Here is a 20,079-nt window from a genome sequence, read left to right as displayed (position 1 = left end):
CACAAAATCTGTTGTCAAAAAGGAGCACTCTAACAGAGACAGAAATCAAATTCCAGTCTTGTGTTAGCTTACTTAACAAAATCCATTTACTTAGTTAATTTTGATCTAAATTTATTTAATCCTGACCATGAATACATATTTTTTCTCAAGGTTCCTTTCCATAACCTTTCATCCCATATATGCCTGTCCCTTATTTTTCCATCCAAATAACACCAACCAGCTCTAAGAAATACTTTCTTTCTTTTCCCTCAGCAAAATGTAGTTCTATCCCTCATACCTTCTTTACTGAAAACACACATTCTACTTTCCTACTGTACACTGAAATGTTTGTGTTATTCCTATTAGCTTTAATTACAAGTTTAAATTAGAATCCTCAGCTTTTAAAAACCTTAACTTCTACTGAAAATTAAGAAGTAAGCTATTATGAACTGTCTTTTACATTAGCATTCTATAGATTGGTGAACATAAATACCAGTGATAATTTCTAAAAGCATTTTTTTATACAGAATATCTCAGGGTGGCACCAAACATTTTCATTAATAGTCCTAAATACCTTTAGTTTCTCTGTTTAGTAATTGATGTCTCAGTATCTTATTTTTTTGGAAATTTTCCAGCTATTCAATAAACTTCCATCACAAATTAGCACAATTCTATAACTTTAAGTTACCAAATATCTGGAAAGATCATTTTAAGTAGACATTTCTAAAATATAATTATTTTAAAAGTTTACCCAAAATCTCTTATCTCATTTACAGTTAAAGTCTCATAATATCAAGTTTTTTCCCTTGCAACAGATAAAATAAGGTCTTATTTCACTTCTATTAAACCTAGTTAGAATAGTATTAATGCTGTTGACATGTCTATATTAATTAGATCAACAAACTTTAATACCAGGTATCAACTTAATATTCCATTTTCCCCAGTTCACATCAACCTGAAAGTCATTTCGGCCAGTTTCTTTATTTGTAAGCATTTTCTTTTAAATTAAATAGAGCTGTTTATAAATTCAATTTTGATAATACTTTCCAGAGGTAGATATATCTCATATGTATATTGTGTACACACACATAAATAGGCAAAACTAAAGATCTCATGGCTTCACTTTAAAGCTTAGTTATGAATCAGGTATTACAATATAAACTTACTAGTTTACAAACAGTTGGATTACATTAAAGTTGCTTGCGCAGATGACTAAGGTTTTGCTATTTGTAAAGTTTGGCTCAGGGAGCATTCCCAGCGGTTTGGATTTTAAAACTGCCACTTTGTCATTTTTTTTTCTTGGTTTCAGGTCTTGCCTCGTTAGACTCAGTCTCAGTTCCTTGTAGCCTGTATTTACATTTCTAGTTTGTAGAGATTTGCAAGAGAAAGACAGTTGCTTTTAGTTTCCAAAGAACAGGTCTGTCACCTAGATGATACTGAAAGGTTTTATCAGTGACAAGATTTCTAACTAAACTGAAATTTATTTTATGAGTTCTATGTTCTAGAACTTTAGAGTTTAATTTATCATGCCTTCAAAGGTTTGTGTAAGGCATTCAGCAAAGACTTGCATTTTGAGTTCACAAGTTAAGCCCAGAGCAAAATCACTATTTTTTATTTTTATCAGCCCTTGAATGTTAGTTCCCAGTTTTTACTTATTTGTATGGCTCAGGTTACCCTATTGGTTTCCTTTAGTATGTTTAATATTTCCTAAGTGGCAATCTATATGACTTGTCTTATAATGCCATGCATGGAAGTATTTCCCAGTGAAGCCTACCTATCCCGCAATATAATTAAACAAAAGAGATGTAACCATCTTATAAAAAGGATATTTAAATATACCAATTTTATATACTTTCATCTCAATTCCATCAGCTTTATACCTTTAACTTTGCTTTTTATTAGGATCCAATCAATAAGCTTTGATCTTACAGAAGGAGTTCTAGAAGTTTTTCTTCTTTTTGTTCCCTGTCCATTTTCTCTATTTTTATATAAAAGGCTCTGAGATCCCCAGAGTGGGAACTCAAGCCCTTTGGCCTACGTGTTGCCCAAAATAATTGCTGGTCAAGTACCTCAGTGTAAATTTTTTCTAGCCCCTTAAGTATATATTTTAAAACTGGGGTAAATAGAACGGACTTGTTTGGCTTTTAATGTTGGGGACCAGTAGGGTGTCCCTTTTGGCCCATTTAACCTTAGGTAGTGCAGTAATATCAAAACCTTGTGTTTTACAATAGCCAAGACATGGAACCAACCTGAATGTCCATTGACAGATGAATGGATAAAGATGTTGCACATATATACAATGGAATATTACTCAGCCATAAAAAGAAACAAAATTGAATTATTTGTAGTGAGGTGGATGGACCTAGAGCCTGTCATATGGAGTGAAGTAAGTCAGAAAGAGAAAAACAAATACTGGATTCTAATGAATATATATGGTATATATATATTAAAAAATGGTACTGATGAACCTAGTCGCAGGGCAGGAATAAAGATGTAGACATAGAGAATGGACTTGAGGACACAGGGTGGGAGAGGGAAGCTGGGACGAAGTGAGAGTAGCATCGACATATAGACACTACTGAATATAAAATAGTTAGCTAGTGGAAAGCAGCAGCATATCACAGGGAGATCAGCTCAGTGCTTTGCAATGACCTAGAAAGGTAGGATAGGGAGGATTGGAGGGAGGCTCAAGAGGGAGGGGATATGGGGACATATGTATGCATATGGCTCATTCACTTTGGTGTACAACAGAAACTAACACAGTATTGTGGGGCAATTATACTCCAATAAAGATCTATTTAAAAAAATCTTGTGTTTTAATCACATAAATGTCCATTTTATTTATCCCATTTTAAATAACCATCTAAAGATTTCTTTATTCATTTGAAATAATTCCTTGTAAAATTCCTACCTTGGGGCTTCCCTGGTGGCACAGTGGTTGAGAGTCCGCCCGCTGATGCAGGGGACACGGGTTCATGCCCTGGTCTGGGAGGATCCCACATGCCGCGGAGTGGCTGGGCCCATGAGCCATGGCCGCTGAGCCTGCGGTCTGGAGCCTGTGCTCTGCAACGGGAGAGGCCACAACAGTGAGAGACCTGCGTACCACAAAAAAAAAAAAAAAAAGAAAAGAAAAATTCCTACCTTGTTGGAAATAGTACCTAGAATTTCCTCACAAGATTTTTCCTGTTAACATTAATTATTCTAATGCTTTTATTAGCATCTGTAAGGCCCATTGAGGGGAAGCAAAGACCACAAATGAAGCTTCCCAAACCAGTTTTTCTTGTTTTAAACTAAAGAAGTTTTTAGGTTAACTATAATAAATATATATATTTCTTTTTTCTGCATTTAGTTTGATTTTTGTTTTATAGGTATCAGTAAAACAGCTGTTTATAACGAGAGCACTTTAGATTCACCAATTTATTAGTTTCTCAAATTTAAAAGGATCCATCATTTGGCCATTAATAAAATATATTAATAGTGATTAAAACCAAGAAGATGCAAGAGGCTTCCTCATAAGAGAGTGGGGGAGGATGTAAGCTAAGTAAAATCAGGAGAGTTTACTCTCAAAAATAGTATGGCAGAGGTCAAATTTTCAAAGCACGTGTGTACACACACACACACACACACACACACACACAGGGAATGTTCTAGGAAGATCAGAAAGAACATTTACATTTCAAAGACACAGAGAAATGCGAATTTTCCCCTACAAGGCCTTTGTTTAAAGTCAGAATGCTGAAAAGATGTTTTTACCAAGCCAGCTTTTTAAACTTAATTTAACTTAACTGCATATGCAATAAAAGAGCCCCATTATTTTAGGGCGAGATTTCCTTTAATTTCCAGTTAAGTAAATACTTGTAAGTTTTGTATGTACATTAACCTGGCTGGGGTATTAGTTGGAGGCTGGCAATCTGTTGTTCCTTTTTCTTTTATTTTGAAAACTTTATTTCCCATATTAGGTTGAATTTGTCAGGGATAAAATTTACTAACGAAGTTGTGTGGTGGCCAGCGTGTTGCTGGTGAGCTTAACTCCTCTAGGCGTCACCCTAGAGTCGTTTCAGCTGTCTTATGTGTCTCGGTTTCTCCCGTTGGTGGTCTAAGACCACCGTGGGTGCTCGGATTGCTGAATGGCCAATTCTTATCTGCGACCCCTGGACGAGCAAGTGTTTTAATTAATGAGAAGGTTTCCCTATGGGACCACTGCATGGTATGAGGACTCTGCCTCCACCACTCCCGTAAATTTCTCAGTCGCCTGAGAAAGCCGTAACTGGTTGGGAGGAGACTTGTCCCTTTTCTTTGAAGCAAAGCTCTTATGTAATATCTTCACTTTTATCCCAACAAATTCTATTAAGGCAGCCAAACTGAGGAAAAGCGTCAGATCAGCCTCTTACCTAATCACTCAGCCAAGACCACTCAGTCTCTTACAACTGAGCAAACACTGGTATTTTTCAACTAGCCCCCCCCAACACCCCCCCTGCCCCCAGTATCTTTCACCTGAGTGGGTATTCCCTGGTATCTTTCAAATGAGCCCCCCTCCCTAGTATCTTTCAATTGGAAGGGCAGGTACCTGTTGCACACTGCCAATTAAAACTCAGGATGATCAACCAATACTTGAAGATCTGTGAACAAGGAGAGACTTACCCAAATTTGTCTTGACTCCCCAAGCAGGTGGATGGGTGCAAGGGGCCCCTGCTGGTACCAAGGCTCTTGTTCCTCTTAGAGTTCAGGTGAAAGAGGAAAGTCCACTCTGGGTCCCTTCATGGTTGCCATAAGTGTTGACTTAAAAAAATGCACAACGTGAGAGTTGTGAGTTAAGTTTTACTTGGGGCAAAATGAGGACTGTAGTCCAGGAGACAGTGTTTCAGATAGCTCTGAGAAACTGCTCCAAGAAGGCGAGGGGGGGGAGCTAGGATATATAGGAGTTTTGCAACAAAGGGCAGGTAGTTGGGAACATCAAAAGATTACTGTTAATTAAAGAAACCAGATATGTCAAGTTAAGGAATTCAGTGCTTTTCTATTTATTGGAAGATGCAAGAGTCTGGGCTCACTGAAATCATTCCTTTGATCTGCACCTCAGCTATCTGGGGCCAGTTTTCACATCCTGAGTTTCTTCAGGGCTCACTGAAGGGAGTGGCTGCAGGCTGATGGCTGCTATAGATGGCAGCAATTCTTTCCTTCTTGAGTTTCCTCAGGGCTCACTGTCTCATGTTGGAGAGCTGCAATCACTGATGACTGTGACATCATTTATTTACTGATATGGCAGGCAATATTCCATTTCTCACTGGGTACCCACCTCTCATGTGGCAACTTCAAAATCTGGGGTATCAGACGTGTACAAACTTTCTCCTCGGAGACACTGGCAACTTGGTTTTATTATTGACGTGGGCTGGAGGGAGAAGGTGGAGGAGGTGTTCACTGACTTCCTCAGTTCTGGGGTGGATTGCAGCCAGTCCCCTTAGATATGTACTAAGGTTAGAAGCCTAACTTTTGGGCACCAGCTTGTAAAGTGTGCAAACCCTTTTCAGGGAAAAACTGAGAGATGGGCATTTTTGCCTTCTCTCTCTATGCTGAGCTCTGAATAGATAGCCAGTTAATAACTATTTTTTTTTGCTTGCCACAGTTCTGGGGGCTTGTGAATGGAAGCTCCATTGGCTATGAGAGTCAGCTGGTATAGGTACTGTGCTTTGAACAGCAGTCATAAAAGCTGGGGTGCAGATGTGTGTACAAGCTCCTTTCAGGGAGATACTGGTAACTTGGAGCTGGCTGGAGGGAGAAGACAGAGGAGATGCCTTCAGGCTTCTCTAGTTTCTGGGGAGGTATACAGCTAGTCCCTAATGTGTGCTAAATTAGAAGCCTGGTCTTCAGATAGCAGCTTTTAAAGTATACAGATAAACCTCTTTCAGGGAAAGACTGGAAGTTGGGCATTTTTCACCTGCTCCCTTTATGTTGAACCTTGGGGGTATAGTTGTGGCAAGTGCTTGTTAAGAACTGCTTTTTTGTTTGCCATAGTCCTGTGGGTCTCTTGGATGCAAGCCTTATTGGTTTTCAATGCTAGGTATTTTGGGGGCTTCTACTTTAAGTGGGAGTGTTAAATATTGGAACACTGGATATAAAGTCCAAACTTTTGCTCCTCAGTGAGAAGCAGGGAGTTGGGTATTTCCTCCTGATTGTATGATGCTGTGCTAGAGGTGAGGTTTATAGTGAGAATATGTCTCAGCTTTTCCTACCCCTCTTGATGTGGGTATTTTCTCATTAACCCTATGTGTAGGAGCCATTCAGCTAGTTTATGAATTTCTTTCAGAGGAAATTGCTCTGTGTGTAGCTGTACATTCAGTGCGTCCATGGGAGGAGGGGAGCACAGGAGCCTCCTATGTCACCATCTTGGTTGACCTTCTTCCAAAATTATTTTCTCAATCCATCTCTTTCATTATTTTGCAAAAATACTTGAAAAGATATTAGCACATTGAATAGGCATTATTTACCTATGGATGCATAACAATATATCCCAAATCTTGGTGGCTTCAACAACAATAAATATTTATTATCTCATACAGTTTCTCTGGGTCAGGAATTTGGGAGTGGCTTAGCCAATGATCCTCTCTTAGAGTTTTTCACGAGGTTGTAGTCAAGATGTTGGTTAGGGCTGCAGTCGTTTAACTTTTATTCCCCCCTGTCAACTAAAATAAATATTCAAAACCTAAACGTGGAGAGGTATGTTTTATTCAGCGGGAATTTTTAGGACTTCAAGCCCAGGAGACAACATCTCAAGTAACCCTGAGAAAACTGCTCCAAAGAGACGAGGAGGGAGCTAGGATATATAGGAGTTTTACAACAAAGGGCTGGTAGTAGGAACAAAAGATTACTCTTAATAAAAGAAAACTAGATATCTCAAGTTAAGGAATTTAGCGCTTTTCTATGTATAGGAAGATGCAAGAGTCTGGGCTCACTGAAATCATTCCTTTGATCTGCACCTCAGCTATCTGGGGCCAGTATCCTGTGTTTTCATATCCTGAGTTTCATTAGTGCTCACTGTGGGGAGTGGCTGCAGTCCGATGGCTGCTAGATGGCAGGTATTCTTTGTTTTCTTCATGAGTTCCCTCAAGGCTCACAAGCTCACCATCATGGCTGATGACTGTGACATCCTTTGTTTATGATATGGCAGGCAATATCCCATTTCTCACCCCATTTACTGAGACACAACATTGTGTAAGTTTGACATATAACATTGTGTAAGTTTAAGATGCACAATGAGATAATTTGGTACACATATAGATTGTAAAATATTTACAATAATAAAGTTAGTTAATATAACCTTTACCTCACATACTTACAATTTTGTTATTGTCGTTGTTATGGTGATAACATTAAAGCTCTACTCTCATAGTAACTTTCAAGTATACAACACAATATTGCTGACTATAGTCACCATGCTGTACATTAAATCCCTGGAACTTATTCATCTTATAACTGAAAGTTTGACCTTTGGCCAACATCTCCTCATTTCCATTACCAACAGCTGCTGGCAACCACCATTATACTCTGTCTATGAGTATGATGTTTTTAAATTCCATATATAAATAAGATCATAGAGTATTTGTCTTTTTCTGTCTGACTTATTTCACTTAGCATGATGCCCTCAAGGTCCATCCATGGTGTCACAAATGACAGAATTTCCTTATTTTTATGGCTGAATATATATATATACACACACACACACACACACACACACACGTGCACATGTGCACACACACACACACACATTCTTTCATCCATTCATCCATCAATGGATGCTTATGTTGTTTCCATGTCTTGGCTATTGTGAATAATGTTGCAATGAACATGAGAGTGCAGATTCATTCTGAAATACTTATAGATTCACAGGAAGTTATAAAGATAGTACAGAGGGGTCCCATATACTCTTCATTCAGTTTCCCAATGGTTATATATTAATTATAGTACAATATCAAAACCAGGAAATTGACATTAATAAAATGTATGTGCATAATTCTGTCATTTTATCACATGTAGATTTGCAGTCACCACTGCTGTAATCATGATACAAAATAATTCGATCACAAATATCCCTCATGTTACCTTTCAGTCAGTATAGCCTCAGCCTTCTCTCCGCTTCTCTTGTCTCTAACTTCTGGCAACTACTAATCTGTTCTGTGTCTCTATAGCTTTGTCATTTTGAGAATGTTATATAAATGGAATCATACAGTATGTGACGTTAGGGATTGGCTTTTTCACTCAGCAAAATGGCCTTGAGATCCATCCAAGATGTTGCATGTATCAATAGTGTGTTCCTTTTTATTGCTGAGCAGTATTCCATGATTGATGATATGTGCCAAAGTTTGTTTAACCATTTATTAATTGCAGGGAATTTTGGTTGTTTCTGGTTTTTGGCTAGTGTGAATAAAGCTGTTATGAACAATCTTGTATAAGTATTTATGTACATATAAGTTTTTGTTTTTCTGGGAAAAATGCCCAGGAGTGACCCTCCCTTATTTATAATATAATTATCTTAAATATTTCCTCTACATATGTTGAGAATCACATCAGACAGTGCTATAATTATGTTTCAACTATCAAATATAATTTTAAAAACTCCTGAGTAGGAGTAATTGTCGTCTTGATTGCTGTTTCTTCTTTGATGATGCTCTAATATTTCTTTCTTTTTAAAAACTTAATTTCTTTCTGTTTAGAGAACTTCCTTTAGTCATTGTTTTACAGTGTGTGTGTGCTGATGACAAATTCTTGGTTTTCCTTCAGCTGAGAATGTCTTCATTTCCATTTCATTCCTGAAGAATATTTTCACTGGGCATAGAATTCAACCTTCCTGAGACCAGGTTAAGTTACTTGTTTCATGCCTATTTCCACCATAAGAGCAGGAATTCTTAGCCTAGGTTGAACATTAAAAATTCTGATACCAGATTGTATCTCAGATGAATTAAATTATAATCTTTGGGGTGGGGGACCCAGACATCAGTATTTTTAAAAAAGCTTTCCCAAGTGATTCCACTGTGAAACAAAGATTGAGAACCAGTACCCATGTCAAAGTCTGTCTCATTTACAGCTGGATACATAATGCCTAGCTTAGTGCCTTGTATATAGTTTGTTCTAAGTCAATTTTTGTTGAAATCAATTGAATTAATTGCAATTGACATTGTAATGAACTTCTGTAACTCAACATTTGTTTAGTAATGTTCCAACTTATTGAAGAGACATTCAATTCAGCAGCCCAATCCTGTAAACCCTTGTTGAGGCTTACTGCATACTAGGTGTTGAATGTATTAAATTCAATAAGACACAATCCCTGCCCTTGGGTATCTCATCGTCTAGTGGGGGAGTCAGGCTCATAAACAGGGAATTAAAATACAGTATGGCTAGTGGAATCCATATAATTTTATGTAAAGTACAAAGAGAAGGTAGAGAAGAACTTTGAGAGATGAGGCAAAAGAGATGTGAACACACTGTCATAGATCATCTTTAAAAATTTTTTTATTTTACATATTTAAAAGCCACTTTATGGCAATATGATTGGCATACAAAAATCTGTACATATTTAATGTATACAACTTGATGAGTTTGGAGATAAGTATATATTTGTGAATCTATCACTACAATCTAGGCCATAAACATATCTATTGCTCCAAAAGTTTTCTCCTGTCCTCATTACTTATTATTTGCTATTATTTTTTACGATGATAACACTTAAAAGATACCCTATTAGCAAAATTTTAAGTATAAAACATGATATTGTTAACTATAGTCACTATGCTGTACATTGGATGTCTAGGACTTATTCATCTTGCATAACTGAAATTTCATACCCTTTGACTAATACATCCCCATTTCCTCCTCCCCCCAGTCCCTGGAAACAACCATTCTACTCTCTGTTCTATGAATTTGACTGCTTTAGATTCATCATATAAATGGTATCATGCAGTATTTGTCCTTTTGTATCTGGCTTATTTCACTTAGTATAATGTCCTTAAGATTCATCCCTGTTACAAATGGCTTGCCACCTCAGCACTCACTATTTGGCACTTAAAACCAAGCTGACAAGTTAGTTTTACACCCCTATCAGCAAGTCAGAACCTGGTAGTTTGTGGTCAAATGGTTTATGTACTTTTTTAAAAACAGTTTTCTCTCAGTTGTTTTCTGCTTTACTTAAGGGCATTCTAGTCATTTCCATCAGTCCTCTATTAGTGGCCAACCTTAAAGAAGCCCTGGTCTGTCCCTACCCCCTCCTCTGCCTCATCCTGCCTAATGAGAAAGCTGATTTCTTTAATTCTGAAAACAGACCCAGCCAAACAAGCAAAGACACAATCACTTTGGACATGGAACACTGAAATGGTGATTAATTTTCTTCCTGAACATTCTTGTCAAATGCTTACTTCACCTCACACTTTCTTCATTTCTCAAAAAAACATCTGGTGTGCAGCTTTTTTCCCCTCTTCCTTTCTACATATTGCCTAATTTCTAACCCCCCCACCCCATCTTCTATTTTTTCTACTTAGGAAAGAAAATTATAAAAACAATATGAGGATGTCAATGAGCCATAAGCATGGTGTTGCCACCCTAGATCCCCACTACAGTGTTGTGAGGGAGGGCAGGTTAGAGATCATCCCCATATTACTAAAAGACAGGAAGAAATGTTTCAAAAACTACCTAGAAGTTAATAGGGCAAAGATCCAGGGGTCTTAATGTGTGCCATGCTTTTTAAAGATGTAGACATTGAGGCTCAGAAAACTTAGGTGAGTTGGTGAAGTTGCAGAGCCAGTAAGTTGTGAAGCCAGGATCTAACTTGTCTTGGTTCCCTATGGTGTGGAAAGAGTCAAGAACTCCTGTACACTGCAGGACTTATTAGAATACTTCTTTCTTTTTTTTTTTAATAAATTTATTTATTTATTTTTGGTTGTGTTGGGTCTTCATTGCCGCATGTGGGCTTTCTCTAGTTGTGGCGAGTGGGGGCTACTCTTCATTGTGGTGTGTGGGCTTCTCATGGTGGTGGTTTCTCTTGTTGCAGAGCACGGGCTCTAGGTGCATGAGCTTCAGTAGTTGTGGCACGTGGGCTCAATTGTTGTAGCACATGGGCTTAGTTGCTCCGCAGCATGTGGGATCTTCCTGGACCAGGGCTCGAACCTGTATCCCCTGCATTGGCAGGCGGATTCTTTTTTTCTCTTTTTAAGAAGATGTTGGGAGTAGGAGTTTATTAATTAATTTATTTATTTTTGCTGTGTTGGGTCTTCGTTTCCGTGTGAGGGCTTTCTCTAGTTGTGGCAAGCGGGGGCCACTCTTCATCATGGTGTGTGGGCCTCTCACTGTCGCGGTCTCTCCTGCCACGGAGCACAGGCTCCAGACGCGCAGGCTCAGTAGTTGTGGCTCACGGGTCTAGTTGCTCCGCAGCATGTGGGATCCCCCCAGACCAGGGCTCGAACCCGTGTCCCCTGCATTAGCAGGCAGATTCTCAAGGACTGCACCACCAGGGAAGCCCAGCAGGCGGATTCTTAACCATTGCGCCACCAGAGAAGTCTTGCTTTCTTTTATTTTGTTTGTTGTTTTAAACTTATTCTGAAATAATTTTAGACTCACTAGAAGTTGAAAGAATAGTACAGAGGGTTCCTGTGTACCCTTCAACCAGCTTCCCCCAATGATAATATTATCTTGTATCACCATGGTACATTTTCAAAACCAAAAATTGACATTGGTAAAATACTATGAACTAAACTGTATACCTTTGTTGTGGACTGAATTGTGGTCCTCCCCCACCCCAAATTTGTATGTTGAACCCCCAAGACCCAAAGTGATTGTATTTGGAGGTAGGGCTTTTAGGGAGGTAATTAAGGTTAAATTAAGTCATAAGGATGGGGTCTTAATCCAATAGAACTGGTGTCCTTATAAGAAGAGGAAGAGACATCAGAGATCTCTCTCCATGTGCACAGAGGAAATGCCATGTGAGGACACAGAAAGTGGTTGTCTGCAAGCCAAGAAGACAGGTCTCAGAAGAAACCAATCCTGAAACCATGAGGAAATTTATTTTCTCACATTTCTGGAGGCTAGAAGTCCAAAATCAAGGTGTTGCCAGGGTTGATTTCATTCTGAAGCCTCTATCCTTTCTTGCAGACAGCTGTCCTCTTGCTGGCTCTTCAATGGTTGTCCCTTTGGGCACATGTGCTCCTGTTGTCTCTCAGTGTGTCCTAATCTCCTTTTCCTATAAATACACCAGTCAGATTGGATTGGGGTGTACCTTAATAGCCTCACTTTAACTTAATCACCTCTTTAAAGGCCCTATCTCCAAATAGTCACTTTCTGAGGTACTGGGGTTTAGGGCTTCAAAGTATGAGATTTGAGGGAACATAATTCAGTTTATAAGGTGTTATGACATTTGACCATATGTATAGATTTGTTAACAAACAAACACCATAGTTAGGATAAGAAACTGTTCCACCAACACAGAGAAATTCTCTAGAGCTACCTTTTTATCATTACACCCTCCCTCATCCTTGATAACTGGTACCACTGATCTTTTCTCCACCACTATAATTTTGTTATTTTAATAATGTTATGCAAATGCAGTATGTGGCCTATTGAGATTGGCTTTTTTCCCCCCACTCAGCATGGAGCCCCTGAGATCCATCCAAGTTATTGTATGTGTTAATAACTTGCTCCTTTTTACTGCTAAGTGGTATTCCATGGTGTGGGTGTACAATTTTTTTTTTTATCCACTCACCTATTGAAGGATATTTGGGTTGTTTCCAGTTTTTGGCTGTTACAAATAAAGCTGCTATGAACATTCATGTACAGATTTTTGTGTAAACATAGGTTTACTTATCTCTAGAATAACTTCCCAGAAGTGCAATTGCTGTGTTGTATGGTAGTTGCAAGTTTAGTTTTTAAAAAAGCTGCCAAACTATTTTCCAGAGTGGCTACTTGACTAAAATGATGTATGAGAGATCCAGTCCCTCCATGTCTTCACCAACATTTGGTGTTGTCACTTAGCCACTCTGACAGGTATGCAGTGATATCTCATTGTGGTTTTAGTTTTCATTTCCCTAATGGCTACTGATGTTGACCAAGCATCTCTTCATGTTCTTTACCTATTTTCTAATTGAATATTTTTTTTGTGTGTGAGTGTTTTACCATTTAGTCTGTGAGTTCTTTATATATTTTAGATACAATCCTTCATCAGACATGTGGTTTGCTAATATTGTCTCTAATCTGTGGCTTATTTTTTCATTTTCTTAATAGGATCTGTCACAGAGTGAGAGTTTTTTATTTTGATGAAGCAGAGTTTATCAGAGTTTTTACATCTCATGCTTTGGTGTCATATCTAAGAGTCCTTTACGAATCCCAAGGTCCTGAATATTTTATCTTATCTTCTAAAAGTTTTATATTCTTATTATATTTTAATAATATTATATTGAGTTTTATATTATTGTATCTCAATAATTATTGGAATTAAACAGATATATGCATTTGTCAGAACTCAGCAAACGTTCTCTTAATATTTGTTTTTGTTTTTTAACATCTTTATTGGAGTATAACTGCTTTACAATGGTGTGTTAGTTTCTGATTTATAACAAAGTGAATCAGCTATACATATACATATATCCCCATATCTCTTCCCTCTTGCATCTCCCTCCCTCCCACCCTCCCTATCCCACCCCTCTAGGTGGTCACAAAGTACCGAGCTGATCTCCCTGTGCTATGCTGCTGCTTCCCACTAGCTATTGGTTTTACATTTGGTAGTGTATATATGTCCATGCCACTCTCTCACTTTGTCCCTGCTTACCCTTTCCCCTCCCTGTGTCCTCAAGTCCATTCTCTATGTCTGTGTCTTTATTCCTGTCCTGCCTCTAGGTCCTTCAGAACCATTTTTTTTTTTAGATTCCATATATATGTGTTGGCATATGGTATTTGTTTTTCTCTTTCTGACTTACTTTACCTTAGAATAACTGTAAACATATATTGAACTTTAGTTTAATAACACGCACGTTTACATTTAAATGTGTGATCCATTTTGAGTTGATTTTCATATAAGGCATGAAAGGTTCATCCTATACTCAAAAACCTCTGAGTATTTCCCATGACTTAAAGGGTAATCTAAGTTCTTTACTCTGGCATTCAAGGTTCTCTATGATCAGGGCCCACCCCACCATCTCATCTTTTCTCCTTTGATTTCCTACCACAGGCAGCATGGTATACTATCTATGAGCATGGGCTCTAGAGCCACACCATCTACATTCAAATCGTGGGCTGCCATTTATTGACTCTTTTCTATGACTCAGTTTTCTTGATTGTAAAATGGGGATAGTAATAGTACCTACTTTATAAGGTTGTTGTAAAGATTAAAACTGAGTTAACTCATGTAAGTAGTACTGTGCTGGGCAAATAGTGCTCAATAAATGGTAGCTCTTACCATTATTACACAAGCTTTCCATCTGCTGGCCTCATATTCCCATTTTCTCCTTTCCCTTTGATTGTTGTAGTCTTCATCTATCAAATTTCTACCTGTTTTTGTGGTTACCTCTGAGAATGTTATGACAGTCACAATTTACTGGAAAGGGGAGATTTCTGGGATGTTGGTAAGGTTCCATATCTCAATAATTATTTGAATTAAACAGGTATATGCATTTGTCAGAACTCAGCATATGTTCTCTTAATATTTTTTAAATGTATGTGTTTACCTTAGAATAACTGTAAACATATATTGAAATTTAATAACATGCATGCTGAAGTGTTTAGTGGTGAAGAGTACTAATGTCTGATACTTACTTTAAAATGCAACAAAAATAAGATAGCTTAGTGAACGAATAGAAGGATGGATAGATGGATAGATATATGATAAAGCAATTTAAGTAAAATGTAAATGGTAGAATCTAAGTAGTGGGTATATGTGTGTTCACTATAAAATTCTTTTTATTATGTTTTATGCAGTGTCAACTCCATGGATGTGTGACCTGTGCAGTCACACAGGGCACTATGCTCAGAAGGGCCCTGTGCTTGGTTTAATGCTCTACTGTCACTCTTTGGAAGTTCTTAATAATTTCATCTTTGAACTTGTGTTTTACAAGTGAAGTCCAATGGGACAATGGAATATGCACATAAACTGAAGTGTGTCTACTGTTCCTCATTTGCATATAGTGTTTGTGATGCTGCATGAGCACAGAACTCTAGTGGATCCGCAATGTGTGGGAGTTCAGCAAGACTCAAACTGAGTACAGGGTTAACAGATTAAGGGTATAACTGAGTAAATGGGGACACTGACAATCTCAAAAGGCTGTGCTTTCCATGCAAACTAGAGCTTGCTTCAAATGTAAAAAATAGGCAATGGCGTTCTAAGAAACATGAACAACCAAGGAACCCATCACTTCCTGTGATAGGAACCCTATTACTTCCCTGTATTACCTAACCACAATTGCTGGACATGATGATATAGAAATAAAGAAAAAGATAGGGCAATCTATAGTTCCTTTTCATTTTACTTTCTTCATTATTCATCAGTAAACCAAAGAACATTGGTACAAAGTGTGCAAATAAAAAAGTGAAATAAAAGTAGTATTTGTGCAGTATTCCCACTGTTCTGGTAAGAATGAAACATATGTGAGAGGTATGAAATATGAACTGTGTGATTTCTGTGATTCTGCATATGAGTTAAATGTTCTTATATTTGTATTTAAAACATCCTGCATAATATAAAGATGAACAGTAAAATTCATGCTAATAATTTAAATTTTAAGTTATTCTTTACTTAGAACAATATAAAATAACAAATGGAAACATAATGACAAGTTGAGAGAGAGAGCAAGTGAGTGAAAGAGCGTGCACAGGAAAAATGCTTTATATTTTAGTGCCTTTAGCTGGAATTTCCCTTGATTTTTGAATGAGTAGTCCCACATTTTCACTTTGCACTTAGCCCCACAAATTTTGCAGCTGACCCTGGCTGTCTATTTAAAGTTTCTCAGAGTAACATATTACGAGAAAGTCCTACTTATTCTTTAAATTTGAATTCAAAACTCCTGTCAAATTTTGTCTTGCCATACCAAAGCAAGGCAATTTTTTTTTTTTTTTTTTTTGCTGTATACGGGCCTCTCACTGTTGTGGCCTCTCCCGTTGCGGAGCACAGGCTCCGGAAGCGCAGGCTCAGCGGCCATGGCTCACGGGCCCAGCCGCTACGTGGCATGTGGGATCCTCCCGGACTGGGGCATGAACCCGCGTCCCCCGCATCAGCAGGCGGACTCTCAACCACTGCGCCACCAGGGAAGCCCATGTATAACAAAGTGAATCAGCTAAATGTACACATATATACCCATATGTCCTCCCTCTTGAGCCTCTCTCCCACACTCCCTCTCCCACCCCTCTACGTGGTCACAAAGCACCGAGCTGATCTCCCTGTGCTATGCAGCTGCTTCCCACTAGCTATCTACTTTACATTTGCTAGTGTATATATGTCCATGCTACTCTCTCACTATTTCCCATCTTCCCTCCCCCACCACATTTGCAAGACCATTCTCTACATCTGCATATTTATTTCTGTCCTGTGCCTAGGTTCATCAAAACCATTTTTTAAAAATATTCCATATATATGTGTTAGCATATGGTATTTGTTTTTCTCTTTCTGACTTATTTCACTCTGTATGACAGTCTCTAGGTCCATCCACCTCACTACAAATAACTCAATTTCATTTCTTTGTATGGCTGAGTAATAGTCCATTGTATATATGTGCCACATCTTCTTTATCCTTTCATCTGTCGATGGACACTTACGTTGCTTCCATGTCCTGGCTATTGCAAATAGAGCTGCAGTGAACATTGTGGTACATGACTCTTTTTGAATTATGGTTTTCTCAGGGTATATTCCCAGTAGTGGGATTGCTGCGCTGTATGGTAGTTCTATTTTTAATTTTTTGAGGAACCTCCATACTGTTCTCCATAGTGGCTGTATCAATTTACATTCTCATTAACAGTGCAAGAGGGTACCCTTTCACCACACCCTCTCTAGCATTTATTGTTTGTAGATGTTTTGATGATGGCCATTCTGACTGTGTGAGTGGATACCTCACTGTAGTTTTGATTTTCATTTCTCTAATGATTAGCGATGTTGAGCATTCTTTCATGTGTTTTTGGCTCTGTGTATACCTTCTTTGGAGAAATGTCTATTTATGTCTTCCGCCCATTTTTGGATTGGGTTGTTTGTTTTCATATTGAGCTGCATGTGCTGCTTGTATATTTTGGAGATTAATCCTTTGTCCATTGATTCATTTGCAAATATTTTCTCCCATTCTGAGGGTTGTCTTTTGGTCTTCTTTATGGTTTCCTTTGCTGTGCAAAAGCTTTGAAGTTTCATTAGGTCCCATTTGTTTATTTTTGTTTTTATTTCCATTTGTCTAGGAGGTGGGTCAAAAAGGATCTTGCTGTGATTTATGTCATAGAGTGTTCTGCCTATGTTTTCTCTAAGAGTTTTATAGTGTCTGGCCTTACATTTAGGTCTTTAATCAATTTTGAGTTTATTTTTGTGCATGGTGTTAGGCAGTGTTCTAATTTCATTCTTTTACATATAGCTGTTCAGTTTTCCCAGCACCACATATTCAAGAGGCTTTCTTTTCTCCATTGTATATTCTTGCCTCCTTTATCAAAAGTAAGGTGACCATATGTGCATGGGTTTACCTCTGGGCTTTCTATCCTGTTCCATTGATCTATATTTCTGTTTTTGTGACAGTACCATACTGTCTTGATTACTGTAGCTTTGTAGTATTGCCTGAAGTCTGGAGCCTGATTCCTCCATCTCCATTTTTTTTCCTCAAGATTGTTTTGGCTATTGAGATTTTGTGTTTCCATATAAATTGTGAAATTTTTTGTTCTAGTTCTGTGAAAAATGCCAGTGGTAGTTTGATATGGATTGCATTGAATCTGTAGATTGCTTTGGGTCGTATAGCCATTTTCACAATGTTGATTCTTCCAATCCAAGAACATGATATGTCTCTTCCTCTATTTGTATCTTGTATTTCTTTCATCAGTGACTTATAGTTTTCTGTATACAGGTCTTTTGTCTCCTTAGGTAGGTTTATTGCTAGGTATTTTATTCTTTTTGTTTCAGTGGTAAGTGGGAGTGTTTTCTTAAATTCTCTTTCAGATTTTTCATCACTAGTGTAGAGGAATGCAAGAGATTTCTATGCATTAATTTTGTATCCTGCTGCTTTACCAAATTCACTGATTAGCTCTAGTAATTTTCTCGTAGCATTTTTAGGAATCTCTGTGTATAGTATCATGCCATCTGTAAACAGTGACAGTTTTACTTCACCTTTTCCGATTTGGATTCCTTTTATTTCTTTTTCTTCTCTGAATTCTGTGGCTAGGACTTCCAAAACTATGTTGAATAACATTGGCGAGAGTGGACATCCTTGTCTTGTCCGTGATCTTAGAGGAAATGCTTTCAGTTTTTCACCATTGAGAATGATGTTTGCTGTGGGTTTGTCACATATGGCTTTTGTTATGTAGAGGTAGGTTCCCTGTATGCCTGCTTTCTGGGCATAAATGGATGTTGAATATTGTCGAAAGCTTTTTATTCATCTGTTGAGATTATCATAGGTTTTTATTCTAAAATTTGTTAATCTGGTGTATCATATTGATTGATTTGCATATATTGGAGAGTCCTTGCATTCCTGGGATAAACCCCACTCGATCATGGTGTATGAACCTTTTAATATGTAGTTGCATTCTTTTTGCTAGTATTGTGTTGAGGATTTTTGCATCTATGTTCATCAGTGATATTCGCCTGTAGTATTTTTTCTTTGTGGCATCTTTGTCTCGTTTGGGTAACAGGGTGATGATGGCTTTGTTGAGTGAGTTTAGGAGTGTTCCTCTCTCTGCTATCTGTTGCAAGAGTTTGAGAAAGAAAGGTGTTAGCTCTTCTCTAAATGTTTGATAGACATTCCCCTTGAAGCCATGTGGTCCTAGGCTTTTCTTTTTTGGAAGAGTTTTAATCACAGTCTCAATTTCAGTGCTTGTGATTGGTCTGTTTATATTTTCTCTTTCTTCCTGGTTCAGTCTTGGAAGGTTGTGGTTTTCTAAGAATTTTTCCATTACTTCCAGGTTGTCCATTTTATTGGCATATTTTTGCTTGTAGTCATCTCTCATGATCATTTGTATTTCTACAGTGTCAGCTGTTACTTCTCCTTTTTCATTTCTAATTCTGTCTATTTGAGTCTTGTCCCTTTTTTTCTTGATGAATCTGGCTAGTTATTTATCCATTTTGTTCATCTTCTCAAAGAACCAGCTTTGAGTTTTATTGATCTTTGCTATTTTTTCCTTCATTTATTTTTAATTCATTTCTGATCTGATCTTTATGATTTCTTTCCTTCTGCCAACTTTGGGGTTTTGTTTTTTTTTGTTCTTCTTTCTCTGATTGCTTTAGGTGTAAGGTTCGGTTGTTTATTTGAGATGTTTCTTGTTTCTTGAGGTAGGATTATATTGTTATAAACTTCCCTCTTAGAACTGCTTTTGCTGTATACCATAGGTTACGGGTTGCTGTGTTTTCATTGTCATTTCTTTCCAAGTAGTTTTTGATTTCATCTTTGATTTCTTCTGTAATCTCAGGGTTATTTAGTAGCATATTCTATTGAAAGCTCTCCTTGGATCTACATAAGCCATGGAGTTACAGGTCCACCAATGGTTTCCTAAATTCCACTCCTGAGGAACATTGAAATGAACAACAAATACTCCTGCAGGTGAGACAGGTCTTGCTTTAGCAGCTGTAGGCTTTCTGGACACATACATGTGATGGTTGAGCTACGCCAGAGTCTGAGTTGCCTCCATACATCCTGTAGTGGGTACAGGTGCACAACTACTGCAGTCCTGGTTCCTGACCTCAGGAGATCTGCATTTGTGGTGTGCTGAAAACAACACCTAAGAGTCACCAGAACCAATTCCTGACATACCCTCAGTTAAGGTTGGACCAAGAGCAGTGCCAAACAACAGTGTACTTTGTGAGCCAGCACAATGGGCAAAACAGAACACAACAGAACATATTCACAGGTGAATAGCTCCAGAGGAGGAATGCTCAGTGGCTTCTCTCCCACTGGGAGTGATCCAATT

Source organism: Stenella coeruleoalba (assembly GCF_951394435.1).
Source record: "Stenella coeruleoalba genome assembly, chromosome: X".
NCBI lineage: Eukaryota > Metazoa > Chordata > Mammalia > Artiodactyla > Delphinidae > Stenella > Stenella coeruleoalba.
This window is presented reverse-complemented; position numbering follows the sequence as displayed.